The sequence below is a fragment of the Zingiber officinale genome, chromosome 1B (assembly GCF_018446385.1).
Source record: "Zingiber officinale cultivar Zhangliang chromosome 1B, Zo_v1.1, whole genome shotgun sequence".
In the NCBI taxonomy this organism is placed as follows: domain Eukaryota; kingdom Viridiplantae; phylum Streptophyta; class Magnoliopsida; order Zingiberales; family Zingiberaceae; genus Zingiber; species Zingiber officinale.
The window spans coordinates 108,823,652-108,839,148 of record NC_055986.1 but is presented as its reverse complement, the minus strand read 5'-3'; positions in this window follow the sequence as shown (position 1 = coordinate 108,839,148).

Below are 15,497 nucleotides of genomic sequence, written 5' to 3'. Positions count from 1 at the left end.
GAGGTAGCCGAAGTTTACCGGGGGCTAATCCACCGAGAGATAGGGATCGTCCACCTTACGGACAGCCATGAAATATGAGCAAGTCCGAATTACATAAATGAGCATGTTGAGTTTGGTTTGCTTTCTTGTCTTTAGATTCACATTCTATTTATTATTGTTTGTATTCTGTTATGCTAACATCATAAGAAAGCAAATTGGGTCAACGTCTATTGAACCTCCCTTTTAGCCGGCCATTGATCCCCAACAGGAAGTAGCTGAGAGTTGGGTGTCGGGCATAGTCAGGAGTTAAAAGTAATCAGGAGTCAAGCGCAAGACGTAGTCAGGAGTAGTTGAGAGTTGTCCCCTGTTGACCCTGCATGTCATCCTGGATTGATTATTGACCATCTTGGCCACGTGGCATCTAGGAAATACTCATGTATCACTAATCCCTCCTTTAAGTCTAGTTAAAGGAGGTGCAAGCCCGATTGTTTGGACTACAACATCATGTAAGCCTCGGTTTGGTCCGTTGTACATGTGGGAAAAAAAATCTTTAGCTCATCTTTAATGAGATTTTCGCTTTAATTATTAACATGTCTCTTAAATGTCGGGCATACTTTTTCAGTCTTAACTTCCAATCTTAAAGAATACTTTTATCTCTAAAGTTATATTAAATTAATGTGATGTGACCTTTAATGAAAAAATGATCGCTTACCTTCAACATAATGATTATTTAATTCTTATAATACGAGCTCGATTAAATGACCAATAGTATTCCCCTACTCCTTTCATGATCTTGATCTAAAGGTTCTGATTAAACAGTAACTAGTATAAATATAATGGAGGAGCCTTTATCATTTTATGCAACTTTGCTCTTGTGTCCACTAACCTTCGTCTTTGCTTCCGCTTCAGGTTTCTTGCATTTTCATATCAAAGTTTAGTTCTTCATCATTTTGGCATCAATCTTTGTGATGGCGGCAAGGTCTTCCTCCTTGTCCATTCCCTGATACCGATTTATAGTCTAGTTTTAATAATGCCTCGTTAGATAGCCACATCTCGATGCTTACTAATGGTAATGATTGTCCTAACCGTCCACCACTAGGATGTGCCATCTTCTTCCGTAGTCACCTAATAAGTGAACTACGCTTCCCTGTTCATCCTTTTTTCTCTGAAGTCTCGCAATACTTTCACATTCCCTTGTCCCAATTTGGGCCTAAATCCTTTCGCATCTTGACTGGTATAATTATTTTAATTCGTTCATATTGTATACCTCTAAGTGCTCATATGTTCCACTATTCTTTTATCCTAAGAAGATGGAAGATGGTGTATTTTTCTTCTCCTCCTGAGTAGGCCATGGTTTGCTCAAGAACCTTCCCACTTCTCATAGGGGTGGAAACCTTAATTTTTTTCACCCTACCTCTTGTTCCCATGTCTTGGTCGAACAATTGGCAATGAGATTTACCTACCCCTTTTCTTATAAGAGACAATCACCTGGTACATGGCTACTTCCGTGCTTCTAAGTAGCTTCAAGATATGAAGTTCGACAGCACTTCTCTACTCGAGGAGAGACTCCTTCACATGTTTGAGTTGAGCCCTCTTCCAATTTCTCTTTGACAATCTTTTTTTAATCATCCTGCCTCTTTCCTTTATATATATATATATATCACTAATTAGCAATAAACTTTAATGTTTCGTCACTATATTTTTCATATGAAATTTAAAAAGTTATAAATTAGTGATGAAAATTTAATATTTCATCTTTAATTAGCATAAATTTTTATATTCAGTGACATAATATTTAATTATCGTTAGGGGTGTAATCGAGCCGAGCCGAACTCTTGAATGTTTGAGTTTGACTCATTTATAATCGAGTCGAGCTCGAGTTTTATTTAACGAATATATTCATGGCTCACAAGTTTATTCGAGCTTTTATCGAGCCTAAACGAGCTTAATAAATATAAATTATAAATTTAAATATTCATTAAAAATTAAATTATATATTTAGAGAAAATTATAATATTATTATTAAAATTTATAATTTTATTCTAATAAATAAATTTAATATATTTGTTTATATTTTCATAAGTAGAGTGTAAAATATATAAATTTACATATATTTTACACTCTACTTATGAAAATATAGACAAATATATTAAATTTATTTATTAGAATAAAATTATAAATTTTAATAATAATATTATAATTTTCTCTAAATATATAATTTAATTTTTAATGAATATTTAAATTTATAATTTATATTTATTAAGCTCGTTTAGGCTCGATAAAAGCTCGAATAAACTTGTGAGCCATGAATATATTCGTTAAATAAAACTCGAGCTCGACTCGATTATAAATGAGTCAAACTCAAACATTCAAGAGTTCGGCTCGGCTCGATTACACCTCTAACGACAATTAGTCCGACATGACGATAAGATTAAGTGGTACTACTCTTGGAGCTAGATATTAATTAAGTGAGTTATCAGTAACTCATTTAATTAGTGGACATTAAATATCTTAAACACACTGAAACTAACACACTCATGATAAGAAGGAGCCCAAAATGTAATTTGAGATTGGTGTGGTAGTTCAATAATAGTTTTTTAGTGGTATGAGTTATTATTGATGAACTTGAGTTGGGTGTTCGGGGTGAACACGGGAAGTTCAAGTTCATCGAGAGATCATAATCAATTCCTCCTCTCGGTCCCTATCGTAGCCTCTTATATATAGCCTTATATCCACCCAAAGCCTAGCCTCTTAGCCTATGCTAGGGGCCAGCCCCTATCCTTGCTTGGTGTTGGTTGGTCCTAGGAAGATCGTACCGGTTCCACTGTACAAAAATTTTGTACACATGTCGAACCTTTCCTAAACAACCTATTGTGTTCTTTAAAAGTTAAATTAGGAATCACAGACAGAACTTAACATCATTGATTCTAAATTTAACTTATCTGTTCTTGATGATTTAGATTTGGATCGCAAGCGGAACTTAACACTATTAATCCAAATCCACCTATGTTATTAATTCCATTAAATATTAATTTCTAAAATTGGCTTCCAGGACTATATGGCGAGGCACATGACCTTCTTGGATATAGGAGCAACCACCACCGCCTAGACAAAGCCTTTTAAGGAAAGCTAATATTTAATTTCCTTAAATAACTCTAGGTTTAATAAAAAAGAACAATTGAATCACAAATTCAAAAAATAAAACAAAAGAAACACAAATTCGAAACAAATCCGAAAACTCTAAAATCATATGCCTCTTGTGTTTGGTATTTCCAAAAATAACTATACAAAGAAAACTAGTATGGTGCGGAAAACAATTACTAGTTATACCTTTCTTTGTAAGTAAATAACCTCTTGATCTTCTACCGTATTCCTCTTCTTATCCCAGACGTTGTGTGGGCAACGATCTACCGAGATGAGAATCCACCTAAGCCACCTTCTTCTCCAAGCAAGATTACCACAATAACTCCATGAAAGGATGAGGTTCGACCACCATCAAGCTCCAAGGGATGCTTCCTTTCTCTCCTTCTTCTCCAAGCTAGAATCCGTCCACCTTCAAACTCCATGAGATGATGAGGTTCGGCCAATGAAGAAGAAAGAAAAGGAAGAAGAGAAAACTTCTATGGCCGACCACACCTAGAAAGAGAGGGAGAGAAAAAGAATAGAGTCGTTAGCCATGAAGGCACCTCTACCCCCTCTTTTATAATCCTTGGCCTTGGCAAATAAGGAAATTTTAATAAAAACTTCCTTAATTCTTTTGCCATGAAAAAAAAATTAATTAATTAAAATTTAAAAACTTTTCTCACATATCATGGCCAGCCACTATAAACTCCAAAACAAGGAGAGTTTTAATTAACATAAGAATTAAAACTTCCTAATTTGTTTCCGAAAATTTATAAAAAATTTCTCCAATAATTTTTCCCTTCATGGTGGTTTGTAAAAAGGAAATTTTATAAATTAAAATCTTTCTTTTAAACATGTGGATGATTTCAAAAAGGAAAGTTATCTCTAAAAATTAAAATCTCCTTTCAATCTACAAATAAGGAAAGATATCAAATCTTTTCTTAATCTTTTGTAGAAACTTATAAAAGAGAATATTTAATTTTTTAAACTCTCTTTTAAATCATCAACATGGTTAAAAAAGGAAAGTTTTCTTAAAATTAAAATCCACCTTTCAATCTACAAATAAGGAAAGATTTCAAATTTTTTCTTAATCCTTTGTAGAATGCTATAAAAGGAAAGATTTAAATTTTAAACTCTCTTTTAAAACCATGATATCCACATTAAGAAAAAATTTTAAATAAAAATAAAATCCTTTTTAATATGGCCGGCCAATCAAGCTTGGGCTCCAAGCTATGGTCGACCAATTAACTTGGCTCAATCCTTTGATCTTGGCCGACCCTAGCTTGGGTTTCAAGCTAGCTTGGCCGACCCCATTAGGATGGGTAAGAAGTGGGTATAGGTGGGTATAATTCTCTATATACAAGAGGCTACGATAGGGACCGAGAGGAGGAATTGGTTTTGGTCTTTCGATGAAATTAAGCTTCCCGTGTTCTTCCCGAACACACAACTTAATTTCATCAATAATAATTCATACTACTAAAGAATTATTATTAAACTACCGCACTAATCCCAAATTACATTTTGAGCTCCTTCTTATTATGAGTGTGTTAGTCTCCCTGTGTTTAAGATGTCGAATGCCCACTAATTAAATGAGTTACTGACAACTCACTTAATTAATATCTTAGTCCAAGAGTAGTACCACTCAACCTCATCGTCATGTCGGACTAAGTCCACCTACAGGGTTTAACATGACAATCCTTATGAGCTCCTCTTGGGGACACTATCAACCTAGATTACTAGGACACAGTTTCCTTCTATAATCAACAACACACACTATAAGTAGTATTATTTCCCAACTTATCAGGCTTATTGATTTATCGAGCTAAATCTCACACATTGATAAGTCAAAGAAATAAATACTAAATATATGTGTTTGTTATTATATTAGGATTAAGAGCACACACTTCCATAATAACTAAGGTCTAGTTCTTTTATCAAGTCAGTATAAAAAGAACTTATCTAAAATGGTCTTACTCAATATACTTAAAATGTACTAGTGTAATTTATCAGTCAAGATAAACTAATCCCTAATCACACTACGACTTTACCGATGGTTTGTTCCTTTCCATCTTAGTCGTGAGCAACTGTTTATAATTTATAAAGAACTGATAACATGATCTTCTGTGCGTGACACCACACACCATGTTATCTATGATATAAATTAATTGAACAACTACACTTAACATAAATGTAGATACTTGACCAATGTGATTCTTATTTCTAAATAAATGTTTACACAAAATCTAGGTTTTTAGTATATACTCTAACAATCTCCCACTTATACTAAAAGACTATGCTATCATAAATGTTGTCATACATCTGATTCCCAACCCTTCAACATGCTCATCAAAAGTTTTTGCCTTAAGGACCTTAGTGAAAGGATCTACATGTCATCACCTGATGCAATCTAGGCGGCAACAACTTTTCCTCGTTATACGATGTCTCGTATTGGGTGGTACTTGTGCTCTATTGTGTTTACTTGTCTTATGGACTTATGTTTTCTTCGAGTTTGCTACTGCACCACTATTATTACAATAAATTGTAATAATTTTTGGACAAACCAGAAATCATATCTAAGTCCATCATGAAGTTTCTGAGCCATACAACTTTTATAGTTGCCTTAGAGGTTGCCACATACTCAGCTTCTATGGTGGAGACCGAAAAACATCTATGCTTAACACTCCTCCATTGTTATGGCTTTACCTCCTAAAGTAAACACAAAATCCCGAGGTCGACTTACTATTGTCCTTATCTGATTGGAAGTCTGAATCCATACAACCCACAGGGAGCAAATTATCTGCCTTATAAGTTAGTATATAATCTCTAGTGCCTCTAAGGTACTTTTTCCAGGGTTACTTTGATATTTGCTAACCATGCCCACGGTAAAGCAGATATCCGATCTCGAATACAGCATTGCATACATTAGGCTTCCCACAGCCGAAGCATAAGGAACTGCTTTCATGTCCTCTATCTCCTTTGATGTCTTCGGAGACATCTCTTTAGATAAAGATACTCCATGCATAAAAGGTAAGAAACCTTTCTTGGAGTTTTGCATGCTTAAAACGAGCAAGGATTGTTTCGATATATGAAGCTTAGGATAAGTAAAATATATTCTTTTCTTGTGATCCCTTTGATCCCAAGAATATATGTATTCTCCCAAGTTCTTCATATCAAATTGTTTGGACAACCATACCCTTACTTCTGACAACACTTTGATATTGTTTCCAACTATCAAAAATGTTATCTACATATAGTACAAGAAATACCACCACGTTTCCATCACACTTCTTGTATACACAAAACTCATTCAGTTATAAAATAAATCCATAGGTCTGGATTACTTTATTAAACCGGATGTACCAAGACCTTGAAGCTTTACTTCAGTTCATAGACTGATTGAGCTTACTCACAAGATGCTATTTGCTCTTTGCAATGAACCCTTCTGGTTACTTTATATGGATGTTTTCTTCAAGATTTCCATTAAGGAAAGCTGTCTTGACATCTACTTGCTAAATCTCATAGATAAAAGAATCCGGATAGACTTAAGCATGAATACCGGTAAAAAAGTTTCCTTTTCCAACAAACCTTGCTTTGAAAGTTTCTACCTTCCTGTCTATCCCTCTTTTCCTATTGTAGACTTATTTTCACTCAATGACTTTTACACCATTTGGTGATTTTATAAGCTCTCAGACTCTATTAGAATACATATATTCTAATTCTGTATTCTTTGCAAAGATGCTGCATCTTTATCTTGGAGTGCTTCGTCATATGTCCGGGTATCAGGTTCATGTCTACCAGGGATCAAGTCCAAAGACTCTTCCAAAATATGAATCTTTTAGGTTGCCTAACAACCCTCCCACTACGACGAGACACTTTCTGTAATTGTGTATCATTTGTGATACGTGTTGCAGTTTCTTGTGATATTTCATCTTGTACAGTTGGTACTAGATTAGACATGACCTTTAAGAATAATTTTTACTCATGGGCCAGTGATTCATAGTATAGTCCTTTTCTAAAATTGGGCATTGGTGCCAATAATGACCTTCCGATTTTAAGGACTATAAACCTCTTTTCGTTTTTCTAGGATAACTCACAAACAAGTGAACTCATGTTCAACTTATCAGTGTCTCTCATGTGCTAGACCACCCAAATCTGAATATGCTTCAGACTAGGCTTACGCCCATTCTACAATTCTATGGGAGTAGAAAGTTCTAACTTAGAAGGTACTACGTTCACTTCCGTTTCCAGTGTATATGCTTAAAATGATTTTTGTAATTTTTTGAATAACTCATCTTCGATCTAATTATTCCATAAGAGATCCGGTCAGCCCGTCGACCTGTCTGGACTTCTCCTGCACACTCGGTCAGAGTGTTAGATCAATAGCAAAATCAACTTAACCTATTTTTTCATTCATCAAAATCTGGGTTAGACCATTAGTGCTAACTGCACCAACAATCTCCCCCTTTTTGATGGAATGACAACCTGGTTAAGTTAGTGTAAAATGCAAGTAAAAAAACATTAACAGATTTTTAAGTTAGTTTATATTTTCAATTTGTTTTAGCTAACTTAACCACCTAACCCTCCCCCTTTGGCATTCATCAAATGTAAACATGGATCAAACAAGCATAAATGTAAAAAAAATACAAAAGAAATGCAAACACAAATCAGATCGACTCAGGGGAGTTTAATTAAATATTTTACTCTAAAAGTATCTCTAAATCTTTTCAAAAATATCTAAGTTATATATAAAAAAATTGTTATGTTAAAAAAAACTTGAAGCTTTTCAAAATAGCTAGATTTGAAAGAATTGTTAAGTAAGAAGGATTAGTTTAAAGATAAAATTTAAACAGTTAACCAAATTTTCAAAACCTTTAAAACATGAGTTTTATAGAGATTAATTTTCAAAATAATTTTGTAGGTTGACACGATTCTAGTTTCAAGAAAAACTATTTTGAAGGAAAACTTAGTTTGAAAAATCCAACTAAGTAAAATCAAATTTTAAAAAAAATCTAATTTTTAAAAGAATTTTAAAAACTAACTTTAGCTTTTAAACCAAATTAATTTTCAAACACTAAGTTAAAGGTAATCTTTAAATTTTCACACACTAAGGTAGACCCAATTTTCAAGTTTAAATTTTAAAAAAAAAAATTTAAGATTAAAAAACGAGCTAAGTTTTATAAAAGTTAGTTTCAAAAAATATTTTTAAGAAAACTTTTAAAAAAAATAATTTCTCCCCCTGAACCTGATATACAAAATCTGTCTAACTATTTAGTTACTTACTGACTATTCAGATGATAGAAGCTTTCACTTGGTTAGTCAAGTTAAGTCTAAGTATTGTTAGGACCTTCGGATAGCGGCTAGAGAGGGGGGGTGTGAATAGCCGACCCCAAATTCTCATTTCTTCCTACAATTTAGGTTAGCGCAGCGGAAATACAATGTAGAAACGAAAGTGGAGAAGATCAAACCTCAAACACGATGATATAACGAGGTTCGGAGATGATACTCCTACTCCTCGGCGTGTCCGTAAGATGGACGAATCCTATCAATCCGTCGGTGGATGAGACCCCGGAAAATCGGCTAATAAATACTCCTTCTGGGTGGAGAAACCTCACCACAATCTCTTTTGCAACAGCAATAAAGGAGTACAAGAAATAAAGCAAGAAACAATGGATAATATGAATGTAAATACACTCTACCAAGTTTGCTTGCCTTCTTCTTGTCGACTGGAGTCCGTTGATGAAGCAGCAACTTCACGGATGATGCCAACAGCAGCTGATCAACCAGCCGAGGGAAGCTCACACGAAGCTTCAGCAAAGAGGAGCTCAACAAAGCTCAAATCACAGTAAGGAGGAAGAGCAAGAACTAGAAAAAGTACTCTACTATAGAGGCCCTTGATTTATATGAACCTGCGAAGAAGAAGAAAGAAGAAATCTAGCCGTTGTGTCTCAACGGCTAGACCTAGACCGATCAGGCTCCACCCTGATTGGTCCAGGATGGCTCTGATCGGTCAGGGGACCGATCAGGCCCTAGGCTGATCGGTCCCCAGACCGATCCCTACTCTCACAGAGAGTTGTTGCCGCGATCTCTGATCGGTCTGTGGACCGATCAGGCCCTAGTCTGATCGGTCCCTAGACCGATCCCAACTCTCACAGAGAGTTGGTTGCCAGAGCCCTGATCGGTCTGTGGACCGATCAGGCCATTCCTTCTCCCAATCTGTTTGGTTACTGATCGGTCACCAGATCGATCAGATGACCCAGTGTATCACTGTATCGGTCTGCAGACCGATCCAATTTCCCAGCCTTAAACCCTAAAGCCTTTCTGATCTAGAGAACAAGCTATCGAGCCCTCTCTGACCTAGTCCGGAGAATGAGCTACCGAGCCCTCTCCGACTTCCACGTCCGGTCCAAAGAACGAGCTACCGAGCCCTCTCTGACCTAGTCCAGAGAACGAGCTACCGAGCCCTCTCCAACTTCATCCAGTCCAGAGAACGAGCTACCGAGCCCTCTCTGACCTAGTCTGGAGAACGAGCTACCGAGCCCTCTCTGACTTCGTCCGGTCCAGAGAACGAGCTACCGAGCCCTCTCTGACCTAGTCCGGAGAACGAGCTACCGAGCCCTCTCCGACTTCCATGTCCGGTCCAGAGAACGAGCTACCGAGCCCTCTCTGACCTAGTCCAGAGAACGAGCTACCGAGCCCTCTCCGACTTCATCCGGTCCAGAGAACGAGCTACCGAGCCCTCTCTGACCTAGTCCGGAGAACGAGCTACCGAGCCCTCTCCGACTTCGTATGGTCCAGAGAACGAGCTCCCGAGCCCTCTCTGACCTAGTCCGGAGAACGAGCTGTCGAGCCCTCTTCGACTTCCCATGCCAAGCTTCCATACTTGGACTTCTCGGTGCCAAGCTTGGACTTTTTCGTGCCAAGTCTCCATACTTGGACTTTTCCCATGCCAAGCTCCCTGCTTGGACTTTTCCGTGCCAAGTCTCCATACTTGGACTTTTCCCATGCCAAGCTCCCTGCTTGGACTTTTCCGTGCCAAGTCTCCATACTTGGACTTTTCCCATGCCAAGCTCCCTGCTTGGACTTTTCCGTGCCAAGTCTCCATACTTGGACTTTTCCCCGTGCCAAGCTCCCTGCTTGGACTTTTCCGTGCCAAGTCTTCATACTTGGACTTTTCCCGTGCCAAGTCTCCATACTTGGACTTTACCGAATCAAGTCAACTCAAGTCGGGTCAACCAGGTCAACCTTGACCGAAGGTTGCACCCACAATCTCCCAAGTTTGTATTCTTGTCAAACATCAAGATACAACTTTTCTATTCTCGTCAAACATCAAAATACAACTCGAGTCAGGTCAACTCGAGTCGGGTCAACCAGGTCAACCTTGACCTAAGGTTGCACCAACAATCTCCCCCTTTTTTATGTTTGACAAAAACCATAATCAAGTTAGGTTAACCCGATAACATAACTTAGGTTTTCCAATAATTCTCCAATCAATGTTCTTCCTTGAACATTCTCCCCAAACTCCAATGTTCTTCCTTGAACATTCTCTAGACATTTCTCCCCCTTTTTGACACACATAAAAAAGAGTGAATCAAGGTTAAGAGTTTCTTCCTAATGAAAGTCTCATACCTTTCATTGAAACCCTTAATTTCCCCCTTGATACTAAAGACAATAATCAACTTAGTGATAATCCCATATCACTCATCCTCAGAAATCGAGTAAAAACTCCCCCTAAAAGTCAACTCCCCTTTGACCAATAGGTAAAACTCCCCCTAAAGGTCAACTCCCCCTTGACCATTGCACCAACAATGTCTTGGAGAGTTTCAACCCTTTAGAAATCTAAAACACCAACTTCCACAGCTGAAATTTCAGACAATCAGTCGAAAATCAGCATTTTGGCACGCTCTGATCGGTCACCAGACCGATCAGAACTCCTCTGGATCGGTCACCAGACCGATCAGACTTCCCTGGATCGGTCCAGTGACCGATCCACACTACTCTGGACCGATCAGGCTCTTCTCTGATCGGTCCACAACTCTCTGATAAGAGTTCTGAATTTTTTTCCTCCCGAAATTCAGAAACCCCTAAAAAATTACAGAAAATTCCAAAAATTATAAAATTTTGAGGATACATTCCTCATAACATATATTATCATGGAAAAAATAGTTTTCTATGAAAATAACTTCCATTTTTAAATCTTGATACAAAGTTTGAAAAACTTTGAAATAGCTCAAGGTTAATCCATCTTTGTATCAACTTGCTCAATGATGAATGCTATCACTAGAAAAGCTTCATCAAGGTTTTTCAAATCAATTTTGAAATGATCTTAAACCATTCAATTTAGGACCACAATCTTAGGGCTAAATGTACATGACTTGTACACAAGCTTTCCCTATGATCCTCAATTACGAATTAGGCTCATCTAGGTACAAGAACTATGCACCTTGATCCTAACTCATAATCCTAATATCTCACACACATCTAAGGTGTATCAAACACATCCAAGTCAAATTTGATGTGAGATATGGATTTAGGTCATCTTAAGCTAAGTTCTCATGCATTTTCTAAACAACAATTTGATCTCCATATCAAATTATGTTTTTATCCTTAAATCAATTTAATTGATCATACATGCAAGAGATGATGACATGACATAAAATAATATCATAAGTGGAAACATGTGCCAATGTCATGATGTCATGGCATAAAGTATGAAACTTAAAAAAGGCATGACATATAACTAACCTAAGCATTATCATGACATTTCAAATGATGGTAAATTAGATATGATGTCATGACATGGCATATGACAAACAATATATGGCAAATAACATATAAAGGTATAGAAAATACCTAATTCTAGCCTTAGAGGGTGTTTGGCTAAACTTATTAAAAACAGCTTATAAGTTCGTACAACTTATAAGTTGTTTTAGGAGCTTATAAGTTGTTAGATCTTATTTTAAAAATAAGTTGTTAAAATGTTTGGGTGAACTTATTACAATCAACTTAAAGATATTGATGTGTTTGGTATTATAAGATCTTTTTATTAATAAAATTACCAAAAAGGGTATAATACTATTAATAGAGAGTTTTGAGATTTTTATTAATAGAGGATTTTGGGTGAATTTCTGCACCGGGGGAGAGAAAATTAGAAAGAGGCGTTGGCGGAGAAGATGACACAATGTTGGAAGAAAAGTCGGCAAAGATAAAAAAATATTAGGCTTATAAAAATTTATGGAGGATAAGATGGGGATTTATGAAATTATATAAGGATATTTTAGAGAAACAAATTATTAAAATAAGATCTTTTTTAAAAAAGTAGGGTCTTCCATACTTTTTTAAAAGCAGCTTATAAGCTCCAAAATAGCTTATTTTGACAGCTTATAAGCTGTTTGAAAAAAAATTTACCAAACAAATTTGAAGAGCTTATAAGCTCCAAAACATCTTATAAGTTGTTTTAGAGAGCTTATAAGCTCAGCCAAACACCCTCTTAGTTGCCATTTTTGATAATTTTGATCATTTTGCCATAAATTCTATATTCCTAAGTGTAATAGACCTAAAATCATATACTAAAGACTTTTAGATCACTATGTGCCAATTAGATTGATCTTAGTAAACTCCTCAAATGTGGTTGGCACATCCTAATCACCTTAGGAACAGTTCTTAATTTCATTTTCAAGGCTTGATTACACCTTAAATATTCCTAAAATGTCACATTTTTCCATAAGTAGGTTAACTACCTATCCAATTAAGGTTGACACACTCTAAACCATCTAGCGTGATGAAATCACGCTCCTAGGAACCCAAAACCTATTTGAGCTCATTGGGTTCACTAAATATTCACTAGGGATGACTTCCCTAGCAACCCTCCTAATGACCCTCCTAGGCTTTAAAGCCTTGGTCATTTGGGACTCATCAAGATCAACTCTAGGGGTGACTCCCCTTGTGACCTTGGTGATGGTCTTCCTAGCCCTAGATCTTGTTCCATAATCGAATGGAACATTATGATAAGTGGGCTTGACCACTTGAGATTTAGGTTTGTGACTCAAACCTCTCATGTCCTTGGGCTTTTGCTTTTGACCCTTAGACCCTAGAGTTGACTTCTCCAAATTCTTAAGAGTCTTTTCTAAGGTGTCAAGTCTTGACCTCAAGACTTGATTTTCCTTCTCTAATACCTCAAGTTTTAATTTGTCATTTTTCTTTGAGGTATTCCTAGGCATATGTCTTGTTGTTTTGGGATTCCTATCTAGGTTTTCCTTAACCTTAGATGAGTTAATTCTAGGGTTGGCATTTCTAGTATCATCCTTACCTAGACTAACATGTTTGGCACCTAAGCACATGTATCGGTTTCTATGGTTATCATGCTTATCATTATTGGCAATTGCAATAAAGCTACTAGCATGTTTCTTATTAGAATTGCAATAATGTGCCTTAAAAGATACCTTAGGATTTGCCTTAGCTCCCCCCATAGATGTGCTTGGTCTCTTGTCCTTGTGAGGTTGCCTCCCCCTTGGACATTGACTCCTATAATGTCCCCTTTGCTTGCATTGGAAGCACACCACGTGCTCCTTGCCCTTGCGTATCGGGACTCCGGTTTCCTTGACTTTTGGTGCCGGTGGAGTCTTCCTAATCCTCTTTGGACATTTACTCTTGTAATGCCCATATTCCCTACACTCAAAGCACATTATATGTAATTTACTTGAAATTAAGTTGCTTGAGTTACCTAGGGTTGAGGATGAACATAAACTCTCTTCTTCATCCCTTCCGGAGGTAGAGGCTTCTTCTTGCACCAATCTTGATGAAGAACTCTCCTCCTCTTCTTCCTTAGATGTTGAGTAGCCCTCAACTTCTAATTCCATACCTCCATGATGTGAGCTACTTGGCTCACTTGACTCCTCTTCATGACTTGAATTGGAGCTTTCCTCATGGAACTTAGCCAAGTTGTTCCACAACTCCTTGGCATCGTTATATCCACCTATCTTACACAAGATATCATTAGGTAATGAAAATTCAAGGATTTTCGTTACCTCGTCGTTGATTGTGGATTTCTTCCTTCGTCCACTTCTTCTTCTCGAGAGGTTCTCCCTTTTTATCCACCGGAGGAGTAAAACCTACTCGTACACAATTCCAATTCACTAGGTTAGTCATAAGAAAATACTTCATTCTTACCTTCCAATACGCGAAGTCGTCGCGATCGTAGAAGGGTGGAATCGTGATGTCTTCTCCAAGTCGATCCATTCTCTAGCTTGTGCTCCCCCGGGTGTTAATCCGACGAAGAGCAACCTCGCTCTGATACCACTTGTTAGGACCTTCGGATAGCGGCTAGAGAGGGGGGGTGTGAATAGCCGACCCCAAATTCTCATTTCTTCCTACAATTTAGGTTAGCGCAGCGGAAATACAATGTAGAAACGAAAGTGGAGAAGATCAAACCTCAAACACGATGATATAACGAGGTTCGGAGATGATACTCCTACTCCTCGGCGTGTCCGTAAGGTGGACGAATCCTATCAATCCGTCGGTGGATGAGACCCCGGAAAATCGGCTAATAAATACTCCTTCTGGGTGGAGAAACCTCGCCACAATCTCTTTTGCAACAGCAATAAAGGAGTACAAGAAATAAAGCAAGAAACAATGGATAATATGAATGTAAATACACTCTACCAAGTTTGCTTGCCATCTTCTCGTCGATTGGAGTCCGTTGATGAAGTAGCAACTTCACGGATGATGCCAACAGCAGCTGATCAACCAGTCGAGGGAAGCTCACACGAAGCTTCAGCAAAGAGGAGCTCAGCAAAGCTCAAATCGCAGTAAGGAGGAAGAGCAAGAACTAGAAAAAGTACTCTACTGTAGAGGCCCGTGATTTATATGAATCTGCGAAGAAGAAGAAAGAAGAAATCTAGCCGTTGTGTCTCAACGGCTAGACCTGGACCGATTAAGCTCCACCCTGATCGGTCCAGGATGGCTCTGATCGGTCAGGGGACCGATCAGGCCCTAGGCTGATCGGTCCTCAGACCGATCCCTACTCTCATAGAGAGTTGTTGCCGCGATCTCTAATCGGTCCCCAGACCGATCCCAACTCTCACAGAGAGTTGGTTGCCAGAGCCCTGATCGGTCTGTGGACCGATCAGGCCATTCCTTCTCCCAATCTGTTTGGTTACTGATCGGTCACCAGATCGATCAGATGACCCAGTGTATCACTGGATTGGTCTGCAGACCGATCCAATTTCCCAGCCTTAAACCCTAAAGCCTTTCTGATCTAGAGAACGAGCTACCGAGCCCTCTCTGACCTAGTCCGGAGAACGAGCTACCGAGCCCTCTCCGACTTCCACGTCCGGTCCAAAGAATGAGCTACCGAGCCCTCTCTGACCTAGTCCAGAGAACGAGCTACCGAGCCCTCT